Consider the following 14341-nt stretch of genomic DNA (forward strand, 5'->3'; position numbering starts at 1 on the left):
ATTTTATTATTTTGTATTTGATTTTTATTTTATTTTATAATTTTTATTTTATTATTATTATTATTTTATTTTTAGCATTATATTCTTGTTCCTGAAACTCTTTAGTTTCAGTAAAACATAATTTTGTTTATATTTTGAACTGAAAACGCTATTATTTTATATTATATTAATATATTATATAACTGAAAACATATTTTTATATTACTTTATTTTTATTTTATTTTAATATTTTATTTTTAATTATTTTATTTTGTTATTATTAATGTATTTTATTTTTTATTATCATAAGTTTATTTTATATTTTATTATTTTTATTTTATTACTATTTTATTTAGGCGACACAGTGGCGCAGTAGGTAGTGCTGTCGCCTCACAGCAAGAAGGTTGCTGGTTCGAGCCTCGGCTGGGTCAGTTGCCGTTTTTGAGTGGAGTTTGTATGTTCTAGTTTCCCCCACAGTTCAAACACATGTGGTACAGGTGAATTAGGTAAGATAAATTGTCCGTAGTGTATGTGAATGAGAGAGTATGAATGTTTCACAGTGTTGGGTTGCAGCTGGAAGGGCATCCGCTGAGTAAAACATGTGCTGGATAAGTTTGCGGTTCATTCCGCTGTGGCAACCCCGGATTTTAAAGGAACTAAGCCAAAAAATAAATGAATGAATGTATATACTACATTTTATACAAATTTATTACCACAGTTTACTAAAGTACAGTTTATTAAATTTAATAAATTATTTTTATATAATAAATTAATACTATTTATATCAATATTTTTAATTACAATAATTATCATTATAGTTTATTTAGTAAGTACAGTATTTATTATTTATTTATTACAGTTGATTAGTTCATTAGTTAACACTAGTGGCTTATGTTGTTGCATTCGATTCATTAACAAAGCGTTAAATACTAACATACAGTATATGCATTATAATACAATTTGCCTAGTTATGGTTTAAAAACAATATATAGCATTATCCTTCTATTTACCACAACTTATATATTAATATGTTGATTATGTGTCGGCATGTTTGCCTGTGTTATTTCCACTTTTATTAATGCATAAAATCTGTTAAAACGAAGGGTTCCACATAATTCATTCATGCTGTGCCAACACAAATCGAAAGTTAACAAGTTTAAGTGAATTGAACATAACACTATGAGGATCTCAGGAATTGTGTTGTTTCCAGCTTATTTTAATTCAGCAATTTGAGCAGCGATAAGGATTTCTGGACTATTTTCTGAAGTCCTTTAAATGAAAGTGGAACTAAAGCGAAGATTCCTTATAATAGAAAGCCCCATACATAATAAGCACGTGTGAAATCAAACGCGGCGCGCATGAATGATCGCGCACGGAGGCTGAAGAATGCGAGGAATGCGGAATGAGGATCCAGGAGAGACCCGGGCCGCCGGGAGGGTTATATCAGCGGGTCAGGAATGTTTGTGCACTCGCGCAGTCTCTCTCTCTCTCTCTGCATCACCCATGTGCCGGAAAAATCAATCCACCGCTGTTCTCTCTGCTGATTGGGCAGTTGTAGCTCTTTGAGCAGTATGGTGTTGGGTAGTCCCCCACTTGTAGGATTTATATTTCTGTCATTCTGTGCTGCACATTGAGTTCAGAATGTAACTGCCAAATAACTGTCAGATTTTCAAATATTCGAATTGGCCACTGATTCTAACTAAAGCGTGTGTGTCGCCATGGAAACTAAAAGGAATAACGAACAACATTTTGAATTTTCAAAAAGTGTAAAGCCGTTAAAAACTGCCCTCAAGGGAGACCGTCGAGCTTACCAGTGAAAGGCTTGAGGAATTTCTAATGCAAAGTCAAAGGTCTCGACGTGAGTGATGCCAGATGTAGAGAAGCAGGCTGAGGGAGAGAAAGAGAGAGACTGATTACCAAATAAGGTCACTTCTGACCTCTCTCTCTCTCTCTCTCTCCAGCAGTTGTGTTGTGTTGTGCCGCCCGGTCTGGGTGTGTCTCGGCCGCTGGGTGTGTTCCCGAATAATGGCACACCAACAAAACTTTCTCTGTCAACGCTTTACATGCGGCGTCTGGAGGGAAGGGGAGAACGTGCTTTAGTTATGAGTATTAAAGTGACAGTTCACCATTGTATCACTTTGTGATCTCACTTAATGAAAAATACTATAGTAATTTATATTAAATCTATAATGTGTTTTGAGCCACGCTAATGTAGCCTATTGTATTCTATATATTACAGGAGGTCTATTTACAAAAAATGAATCTTGAGGCATGTAATTTTCATAAAAAAATGTATGTGGTCATTAAAAATAATGTGCATATTTTCTTTAATAAATTGATATTCTGGATTTATTATTCAATATTGAGAAGATTTCGCTAATAAAATCAAGAATTAAATTTCACTTTTTTTTTTTTAAAGTAAACCAGTACAGTTATTAGGCTTAATTTTAGAAACCTGTTAAGCTATTAAAATTGAGGCAAGATGGCTTCACGTTTTAAAGGGTCACAAAACACCAAAACACATGTTCTGAGCTGTTGACAGTCATATATGTGTCCCACACTGCTAAAAACACTATTAGGACACATATATTTCACTAAAAAGTGACAATTGGTTGTTTTTGCGTTATTTCGAGCACACTCGTACTTCCGGTTTGAAACAAATTTTTGAAGCTGTGTCACGGCCATGAGATCTTAGCGTGTATTCCAGTAACTAGACTAGACGTCTGTACCTGGGAATGCCTTATTACGTCTCTGAGTGTGCTGCATTCATTCATGAGTATGGCTTGGTTCAAACCAATCAGCGCGCTCTATTGTGTATGCATGCAACTTCATTAATATGCATGCTAGCTTTGAAGACTGTACCTGAAACAGTGTTCAGAACAGAGAGACGACACGTGGTGACAAAAGAAGTGGGAAAAGAATAACGCCCCATTCACAAGGGGCTTCAGTGTCAACGCTTGACTGAAGGCGTGTCCGAAGTTGGGGCTGTAGGGATCGTCATAGAAGCGTCAGCCAATGAATTTCAGTCAGCAATAGGCCACTGTCTAACTGGTGTATTTGCATACAGCGATCTGAATGAGCTGATTGAAAAGTTGAGCTAGTCCCAACTTCTGCAGCGAGCAACGCTTCTGAAGCTGCGCCGATGGATCCACAATGCAGTTCGGCAACGCTTGACATCACCCATTCAAATTAAATGGGAAGCGGTGACGCCCCATCTGAATGGGGCGTAAGAATTGTTTGGAGATACAGGTCATCAGAGTTGCTTTTATAATGTGCTGCAGTGAAGGTTTTGTTTTCATTTTCCCGCTATGAGAGCACAGCTGGACTCACGTGTGGATCAGTGCACGTTACACGGGGCAGAAATACGTTTGTTTGGAACATTTTTTACTCGAGAGCTTTTCTCATCTGGAAATGGTGAATTCCAGATTTGCTGCTCGTCTCCTTTAAAAAAAGACGCAGCTCCAGTATGTGTTGATTGCCCTGTCTACAGATTTGATAAGTGTGTGCGATCAGTGCCCTTTCTTTGTTCATTCAGATGGCAAAGTTATAGTTTGTATAGTCAGCAGTACTAAACACAGTAAACACGTGAATACTGCAAGCAAACTATTGCCGAGCGTCATGTTTAATTTTCGCCGCATTTTGTGACAAGATAGTCTACACACACGGCTTTCTGACCTACCGAGTGCATCTGAGTTACTGAGAAATGCAGAGGTTTTTTTCTCCTATACGACGTGCAGTATCAAACATTCCACTGTCATTAAACACACTGGTTGCGTCCGAAACCGCCTACTACTCAGTAGGTACTGCATTTGAATTTAAACGTACTATTCGGCCGTTAGAAAGTACGTTCTATACAGTAGGAACGTGAAAAGTATGAATGGAATTCGGACGTACTACATCCGCCATTTTGTCATGGTCACGTGACCTGCCTGCGTCAATTGCGCCGCTTTACTCACATTCATGAATTCGCTCGAGGGGCATCATGGGATAGCACAGCATGCATGGGATGCGCTCTCTAGAATCTCGCCGTTAGTAGTAAGTCATCTGGGTACTTCTCGCATACTGATTTTCGAATTCTATGAATTCGGACATACTACTCGGCTCGCATACTGATTTTAGCGTACTATATAGTATGGAAGTATGTGGTTTCGGACGCAGCCCGTGTCTTTCTCCCCAGCGTGTGTTTATTTTTCCTCTGTGAAAATCAGCGCGTGCCCAAATGGGAATTTCCATTTTAATTCAAATCCTTCCCCTTTTCCCTCCCCCGACACTCCCACCCAAACAGAGCTAGACACACCCACTTTCCTGACATTTTCCAAACTAAAGGTGTGAAAACATCCTGCTGAAATGGGGGGTTTCATGGCCAATTCACTCAATTAGGTGAATTTGATTGAGATGTTTGCATTTGAATCTCAACAACAGCAGTGTTCAGACGACATTTTGAAGGAGCAGATCAACAGCGAGCATGCTAAGAGGTAAGCATGAACAGTTTATACTTTTTATTGTCTTCAATTAGCTCATTCAGGAAAGACACATGCTGTTCAAGCTTGTTCAGAAGCTTAGTGTTTGCTATACGATGTATGTAGGGATACAACGATATTTTTAACCACCCAACCATTTTTTTAATTGATTTGTTTCTGTTTATTCTGAATTTTACCTTGAAATTGAACAATTGTTTTACATTGTAATATTGACAACCCGGGCTCATTGTGGAAACGTAGCCCCGCGGACATTTCTGCAGACCGCAAAATACATCCCGGGAGGTACGTATTCGAGCAGTTTTTGTTTTCGCGGATTCGCGAGAGGCCACTGTGCGCGCTTTTTTGCTTCTCGAACGCCTCTCGGGAGCGTGCGCCGTTCGCGCCCGCGCTGTTCTCGCATGAAAAGCCGCCGAAGGCCGCTGTGGAGCGAACATCCATCCAACTGACTGGCTGAACGACTGAACGATTGACCGGCCGCCCTCCTCTTCCTCCTCCTTCCCTAAACCCAAGCGACGGTTTGCAAAAGCCATCCAGAAAAAAAAAAGCACAAGCCCTTGTCTTTGATTTTGACCGCGTTTTCGGATCTCGCCGCGTTCTCGTCCTTATTTTTTGGATTCTGTTATTAATCTTACCTGATTTTTGGAACCGCTCTTCCCCAGACTCGATCCCGGTGGCTTGCTCCTCCTCCTCTGGGCCTCCGCTCCGCTGACGTAACGCTGCGAGCTAAGCGGACAAATTGGTTGCAGCGGGAAAGCCCTCCACTCAGAGGCGAGCTGTCAGCCGGCAAGTGCAAAGAGGAGGAGCGGAGCGGCGTCACACTGCCCCGTAGCGTTCTCTCGAAAAAAACTAAACGCGGCCATACGTACCTTCGGCCACGTAAAATCGCGATCTCCAGAAACGTCCTCGGGGCTACGTTTCCAGAATGAGCTTGGTTTGAATATTGAACAGCAGTAATCAGGCAACATTTAAGCGTGGTGGGTGAACAACGGTGATCTTGTTAAGTGGTACGTCTAAGCTAAGCTAAGTTAGCTAGCTATTCAATGGGGTTTATGCACAGCTAGTGCTTTTCCATTTCATACGGCTACTTTTACAGCATTGCTGATGTAATGTGATTAACTGTGTTTTTATGTAATGATGTATATGAATAATAATAGGCTTTTACGTCAACAAGCAAAGATATTCTGAAGAAAATTGGGTTTCCCAGTACTTGGTTGCAGCTGGAAAAACATATGCTGTGGCGACCCCTGATGAATAAAGGGACTAAGCGGAAGGAAAATGAATGAATTCATGTGTTCAACAGAAAAATAAAGGTTTGAAACCACTTGAGAGAGAGTAGATGACAGGTAAGTACGTTGTAAAATTAGTGTGAACTGTCTCTTTAATATAATGTATGTTGTAACACACATATCAGTGCCAGAGCTGTTTACGCAACCACCCGCGGCATTCCCATGATTCTTTCTCATGAGTGATTTTCTGCCGTTTGTGTGTTCGTCCTTAAATGGCTCCAAAGAAAACCTCAGAATAATTAAAAACAGTGCAGCATTAACTGCGGAGGAGTGAGGGAAGGCCACGCATCCCGTCTTTTCCTCCAGTAAACGCAGGAAGCGCGATAAGGCGATTGTTGACTTATACAGGCTTCGGGAATGTTCTCCAGCAGTTCCTCTTGTTGTGAAATTAGAAATGCCCTCTGTAACACATCCCCGAGAGACCACAGGCATCAGTGTGTGCTTGAGGGAGCACATCACACTCAAAAGCCTGTTTCAATCACAAATAATGCAAATGCAAAACTCGTTTACTGTAAACGGAGACTGAAATAGAGGTATTTAGTGTCTCTGACACACACACACACACACTTCTTTAGGTCACATTGCTATTGGATTTTGTATTCAGACTGCTACTACTAACAAGTTAATTATTTAATCATAAACACACCAATATTTTACTGTATTTATCAGTCATATATATCATTTCAGCATGGATATTGCAGTGTTCATATTTGCAATAAGCTGAATTATAGTGGACCAGGAGCTACAGAATAGTGTTCAATTACTGTATTTATTTTCTTACTCAGAGTATTTCTTGTTTGTAGTCAAAATATCTACATTTCAAAGCAAAAACAAGATTTTCACTTCCCCCACTGGCAGATAATTTGACTTTTTTTTTTAAGAAAAACTCCTAAATTTGACTTGTTTCTACTGAAGTTGAAAACAAATAGTATTATTTTTTAGATTTATCTAATCTAATCTAATAGTTTAAAGGACTATAAACGAGACACTGCAAAGTAAGAAAAGCAAGTCGTGCTTATAGCGTGCTCATGACGATATTGTAAAATTCATATCACAATATTTCACAATATCAGTTTTTCCGTTATTGTGAAGGCCTAATATTATTTAAATGTTTAAGTCATTGTATTGAATATGGCTAATTTGCACTTATCATCATCATCATCATCATCATCATTTTCATCTGCTTATCCGGGGCCGGGTCGTGAGGGCAGCAGTCTTACGAGAGAACCCCAGACTTCCCTTTCCCCAGACACTTCTTCCAGCTCCCCTGGGGGGGATCCAGAGGCATTCCCAGGCCAGCCGAGAGACATAAGCCCCTTTCATACAGTGATACCGGTAAATATCTGGAAAATTTCCGGAACAACTTTACCGGTATATTCAAAAAAGCGCTGTTCACACAGGCGAGGACGTTCCGGAAATTTTCCGGAAAAGAGCATTCACACATCCATTCCAAAATACCGGTAAATTCTGACATCATTCTCCACAAATGAGCTTTAAACGGCTGCGCTTGTGTTTGTAAACATTTGACTAAATTACAAACTCTGTGGATGATCAATATTGTGAACAACTTTCGCAGGATCACTTTCGCATGTCGAGATGTTCATAATATGTGCGTGTGCAGGCGCTCACATGCTGTTTCACAGGCACACGCAAAGCTTGAAGGTAAACAAACAACGGCTTATCATAAGCATCTCATCGATGATTATTTACACAGTTGGCATTAAGAAGAACATATAAACGTGATCTGACTAACTTCTAGCAGCTAAATGTGTCTGGAAAAATATTCAAAGGCTTTTATTCTCATAAACCGCGCGGACGTGAATGTGTCTGACTGTTGTGATTGGCTAAAGCAGACGTCTCACGTCAGCATGTTCTAGACGTGCACGCGCTTATTACGGGAATCTTCCTTCTGCATTCACACAGCGCAGCGTTCCGGCAAATTACCGGTAATGTTACAACTTCTCTTTCCGGAAAATAGCCAGAATGAATTTACCGGTATTTTCAAAAAGGACCTGTTCACACATACAACCTTTACGGAAAATTGATGGCAATTTTCCGGAAAGGTCTGTATGTGTGAAAGGGGCTATAGACCCTCCAGCGTGTCCTGGGTCTACCGCGAGGCCTCCCTTGGGTGGGACATGCATGGAACACCTCCCTATGTAGGCGTTGTGGTGTCATCCGAAACAGATGCCCGAGCCACCTCAGCTGACTTCTCTGGATGTGGAGGAGCAGCGACTCTACTCCGAGCTCCTCCAGGGTGTCAGAGCTCCTCACCCTGTCTATAAGGGTGTGCCCTGCCACCCTATGAAAGAAACTCATTTCAGCTGCTTGTATTCGAGGTTTTGTCCTTTCGGTCATGATCCAAAGCTCATGACCATAGGTAAGAGTAGGAACGTCGATTGATCGGTAAATCGAGAGTTTTGCCTTTCGTCTCAGCTTCTTTACCACAACGGACCGGTACATTGACTGCATTACTCCTGCTACTGCACCAATCCACCTGTCAATTTCAGGCTCCATCCTTCCCTCACTCATTCTTCCTCCCCAAGGACCTTCCTCCAACCTGGAGATGGCAAACCACCTTTTTCCAGTGGAGCACCATGGCCTCGGACTTGGAGGTGCTGATTTTTTACCCCAGCTGCGTCACTTGCTAAATTGCACTGAAATTTAAAATAATAAGAATGTAAAATTTGTAGTAGCACATGTTCCACGCAGCGAATGCCCCTCCAGCTGCAACCCACCACTGGGAAACACCCATACACTCTCATTCACACTCATAAACTACGGACAATTTAGCTTGCCTGATTCCCCTATACCGCATGTGTTTGGACTTGTGGGAGAAACCCGAGCACCCAGAGAAAATCCACGCCAACAGGGGAGAACATGCAAACTCCACACAGAAATGCCAACTGACCCAGCCGGGGCTTAAACCAGCAACCTTTTGCTGTGAGACGATCGTGCTGCACCGCCGTGACACCCTGATTAAATACCTCAAGAAAACAAATTATACACTAAATAATATTATAACAATATGTAATCAATTATAAAAGGGAAACTAATCACTTTTCATGCTCTCTCATTACTTACAATACCTTATGAACTGTTAGTAGTAGTAAAGTTGGAAGTTTTAAGTCTTAAGCCAGTGTGCTTAAGCATTCGATGTTTCTCAATTCTGCTATTATGATCTATACAAGCACTTTTTTTTACTACTAACACCACTATTCAACAAGCAGCGGCAATACACACAACCAGTGCTGGTTAAACTAAAGCAACTGTTAGTGCTCAGAGAATTAAGTATTAAGATTATTTGTACGGGTGGTTTGTCAAACCCACTCACCTGTGCGAGGCACACTTTATAAATGCACAATGCTGTTTTTTTGATTTGGAGTGATTGGAAGAAAGTGTCTGGAGCAAATGTGCAAAACTGGTGCAAGTGTCTAAGAAATGCGAGTGTTTTCTGCAGGTGGTTTGTCAAGCCCACTCACATGTGTGAGGCGCACTCAGAATTGCATCATGTTTTGGGTTGTTTTATAACAGTGCGTCAACTTAAAATTATAAGGTTCTATCTGACATTTTTGTCTAAATTGAGTTATTGACATTTTCTTATTAAATGGCAACGTATTTACATTATGGGATGTTTTTTATAGGTTGTTTACATTTGAAGATTTTTTATTTAAAAAAACAAAAAACAAATATTGCACACATACTGTTTGCGAAGGACTGCAAAAACTTTGAAACTCATTATCTAAAAATCATTCAGAATGAAGATAGAAACTTCTAATTCCAAGGTGACGAGTGGTCCTCAACCACCGGGACGCAGAGTGGTACCGGTCCGTGGATCAATTGGTACCGGGCCGAACAAGAAATCATTAATTATTTCAGCTTTGTTTATTATCTGAGTCTGAACAATCTTTTATTTTTGAAAAATGACCGTGTTCTCTTGGTTACATGAACGCCAAATTTAGCGAATGGGAAAAGGTCCAGTGAAGGACCCGCAAACTGCCAAGAAATGGATCCGTTTGTCAACAAATCAGGTGAATTCAGCATGTCTGTGCAAGAAGATCAACTGCTGGAGATCGCAAATGACGGTTGCCTTTGAGGTCGTTCATATATTGCGTCCTTTCTGCGCGCAAGTTCACTATCTCCAATGGAGGAAATAATATTTGTGATTTGCACAATCGGCGCAGTGATCTCACACTTTCCAGGTGAACCTAGTTTAAAACATCTCTTATCAGAATGCTGCAAGCGCACTGAGTTACGTGACATGAACTGACTAATCAGAGCTTGACACTCATTCATTCATTTTATTTTCGGCTTAGTTCCTTCACAACAGCGGAATGAACCACCAACTTATCCAGCACATGTTTTACGCAGCGCATGCCCCTTTAGCAGCGACTCATCACTTATAAACATCCATACACTTCCATTCACACACATACACTATGCACAATTTTCATCTATGGCGCATTTGTCTTGACTGTGGGCGAAAGCGGAGTACCTGGAGGAAACCCACACGAACACAGGGAGAACATGCAAACTCCACACAGAAATGCCAAGTGACCCAGCCGAGGCTTGAACCAGCAACCTTCTTGCTGTAATGCGAGAGCGCTACCCACCGTGCCACTGTGCTGCCCCAGCTTGATACTATGCATGGAATATAGACAGACCACCTAAACACTGCAGTGCTTTTGAATTTGCTCCATTAATAAAATGTGTGTCATGGCTGCAGCATGAAAATGTGTATTGAATTAGTATTTTTAATTTTATTTCTATATTTTAAAATTTGTATTTTTTCCGTAACCTGGCAACAACCAGTAGAGCAAAGAGGCAACATCAAATTAAGAGGCTAAAAGCAAATGTCTAGACATTTCTGGACGGTTCGTCTAGGAAGCATACATTTACATGGATACAACACAAGGGGCAAAATTTAAGTGATGTTCTGCACAGTTTGCCTTCAGTTTGGCAAGTCAGCCACCTTTTGTTAAATAATTTAAAAATCCATACTGCACTTTTTGTTTACACTTTGCTCATTATATATTTATTAACATTTTTAAATATTTAAACTAGATTTACATTATTTTTGACATAATATTTAAAATATGTGACTAAGAAATAAAATTTTGGCAGGGCAAGTAAAAATCCCTAGAGTTGAACCCTGTATATATTATTCGCTTTTACATTTTATTTGCTCGGCTGAAATGCAATGCACAAAAATGTTTTTTAATAATTTATTTTTCAATATTTATTTATTTTATTACACATTTTATTTGTTCAGTTGAATTGTAATGTACAAAATTGTGTATTAAACTTAAATTTTATTTTATTTATATATCTAAAAGTATATATATTTATAATTTATTAAAATACTGAATTATTTAATTTATATATTACATTTTATTTGTTCAGTTGATATGTAATGCACAAAAACCTACTGAATTTGGTTTTTATTTTGGATTTATTTGTACTGATTTATTTTTTACTTTTTATTGGTTGATTTATTTTTTAATTATTGTTTATTTGTTTTGTTTTATTTTATTCTTACACATTTTGCTTGTTCAGTTAAATTGCAAAGTACAAAATTAAGTATTAAACTTTTTATTTTATAAATTGTACTTTATTTATATATATATATATATATATATATATATATATATATATATTTTTTTTTTTTTTAAAGTTAAATTTATATATATATATATATATATATATATATATATATATATATATATATATATAATTTATATATAACATTATATTTGTTCAGTTAATATGCAATGCATAAAAACCTACTGAATTTTATTTTAATTACGTATTTTTGTACTGATTTATTTTTTATTTTTACACATTTTCTTTGTTCAGTTGAATCGCAATGTACGAAGACTTGTATTTTATACTTTATTATATATGTGATTAGGCATTTAATTGATTTGTTTGTTTCCTGATGTTTCAATGTTCCAAAACAAGTTTGTAATCCTCCCCTCATGTTTGAATTCTGAAGTTCAAACCAAAAGCTAATAATATATTTCACACACACACACACACACACACACTCACACTCACACACACACACACACATTGATATCATTAGCCTCAGAGGTGTGCAGCATGCCAAGACCAACGCAAGCAAGCACTTTACTACAGCCAAAGAAAGAGCCTGAGGGAAAAAACATCATTAAACATGAGTAAGGGAAAAGTGACGGAGTGTGAAAGAAAAAGAGAGAGCGGAGGAATCTGCAGCGGCGCTCTGTGTTTTTCCCTTATATGGTCAAACAGAGGGCGAGAGAGAGAGAGAGAGAGAGAGAGAGAGAAAGAGAGAGAGAGAGGTGGAGGTGTGGTCTATTGTTTTTGCGGGAGGAAGAGGTGTAGAGTTTCTCTTCCGTCATTCTTTCACCTTCTGCACTGTGTGTGTGTGTGTGTGTGTGTGTGTGTTTGTGTGTGTGTGTGTCTAAAACAAAGATATCAATCACTTCTGGACACAAACATTAGTCCAGCACTCATAGAGAAAAGCATCAGATTAATCACAGAGCCGATGATTAACTCTCTAAACCTTTGGTTTCACACCACATCAACAGCATGAAAGCACATGTTTTGCATATTCATGAATATTTGCATAGGATTATTACATTTTGAGTGCGAGTTGCAGGGCTGATATTGTCAAAAACAAACAATGTTTTTTAATTGCAATGTTATTTTATCAGTCTGTGTGTGAATCAACAGTTAAAGCAGACGTTTTTTTTAGTATGATGAAACTAAATATTGAGTAGAGGCGGGGTTTTATTTCAGTATGATGATATATTTCCAACTGAAAAAAAATATTGAGTAGGTAGCGGGGTTTCATTTCAGTCTAATGACATATTTCCAACTGAATATTAAGTAGGGGATGGGGATTTTATTTCAGTATGTTGACGCATTTCCAACTAAAAATTAAATATTGAGTAGGGGGTGGGGTCTCATTTCAGTATGAAGAAATATTTCCAACTGAAATGGAATATTGAGTAGGAGGCAGGGTCTCATTTCAGTATGATGACATTTTTTCAACTGAAATGGAATTTTGAGTAGGAGGCGGGGTTTATTTCAGAATAATGATTGTATTTCTAACTGAAACAGAATATTGAGTAGAGGGCGGGGTACAATTTCAGTATAATGACGTATTTCCAACTGAATATAGGGGACGGGGATTTATTTCAGTATGATAAAGAATTTCCAACTGAAACAGAATATTGAGTAGGGGGTGTGGTTTAATTTCAGTGTAATGATGTATTTCCAACTGAAAGTGAATATTGAGTAGGGAGTGTGGTTTAATTTCAGTGTAATGACATATTTCCAACTGAAATGGAATATTGAGTAGGGGGTGGGGTCTTATTTCAGTATGATATGCTGAAACTAAAATGTGTTTTTCTCCATATGATGATGCATTCCCAACTGAAGCTGAATATTAAGCAGGGGTTTATTTTAGTATTATGATGTACTGAAATTGAATTATTGAGCAAGGGGTGGGGTTTAATTTCAGTATGATGATGCATCTCGAACTGAAACAGACTGTTGAGTAGGGGCGGGGTTTATTTCAGAATAATGATGCATTTCCAACTGAAATGGAATATTTGGTAGGGGGTAGTGTTTCATTTCAGTATGATGTTGCATTTCGAACTGAAACAGAATATTCAATAGAGGGCGGGGTTTATTTCAGTATGATGATGTTTTTTTAACTGAAACTGAATATTGAGTAGGGGGCGGGTTTATTTCAGTATGATGATGTTTTTTCAACTGAAACAGAATATTGAGTAGAGGGCGGGGTTTATTTCAGTATGATGACGTTTTTTCAACTGAAACTGAATATTGAGTAGGGGGCGGGGTTTTATTTCAGTTTGATGATATATTTCCACTGAAACAAAATATTGAGTAGGGTTTATTTCAGTATGATGCATTTCCAACTAAAACAGAATATTGAGTAGGGGCAGGGTTTAACTTCATTATAATGATGCATTTCCAACTGAAACTGAATATTGAGTAGGGGGGAGAGGTTTTAATTCAGTTAAACAGTGTATTTCCAACTAAAACAGACTATCGAGTAGGGGGGCGGAGTTTATTTTTGCATTCCTCCTCTCATCTTTCATTCATTTTATTGTCGGCTTAGTCCCTTTATTAATCCGGCTTAGTCCCTTTATTAATCCGGGGTCGCCACAGAGGAATGAACCCCCAACTTATCCAGCAAGTTTTTACGCAGCGAATGCCCTTCCAGCTGCAACCCATCTCTGGGAAACATCCACACACACATACACATTCACACACACACTACGGACAATTTAGCCTACTCAATTCACCTGTACCGCATGTGTCTGACTGTGGGGGAAACCGCAGCACCCGGAGGAAACCCACGCGAACGCAGGGAGAACATGCAAACTCCACACAGAAACACCAACTGAGCCGAGGCTCGAACTAGCAACCCAGCGACCTTCTTGCTTTGAGGCGACAGTACTACCTACTGCGCCACTGCGTCGCCTCCTCTCATCTTTCACTCTCAGCAAAGTAATAGTTGGGGTAGTGTAGCTAAGCATATTTCACCCAATCCTTTAAACTGATGTCATCAGAGAAAGACTG

The sequence above is a fragment of the Danio rerio genome, chromosome 3 (genome assembly GCF_049306965.1).
Source record: "Danio rerio strain Tuebingen ecotype United States chromosome 3, GRCz12tu, whole genome shotgun sequence".
In the NCBI taxonomy this organism is placed as follows: domain Eukaryota; kingdom Metazoa; phylum Chordata; class Actinopteri; order Cypriniformes; family Danionidae; genus Danio; species Danio rerio.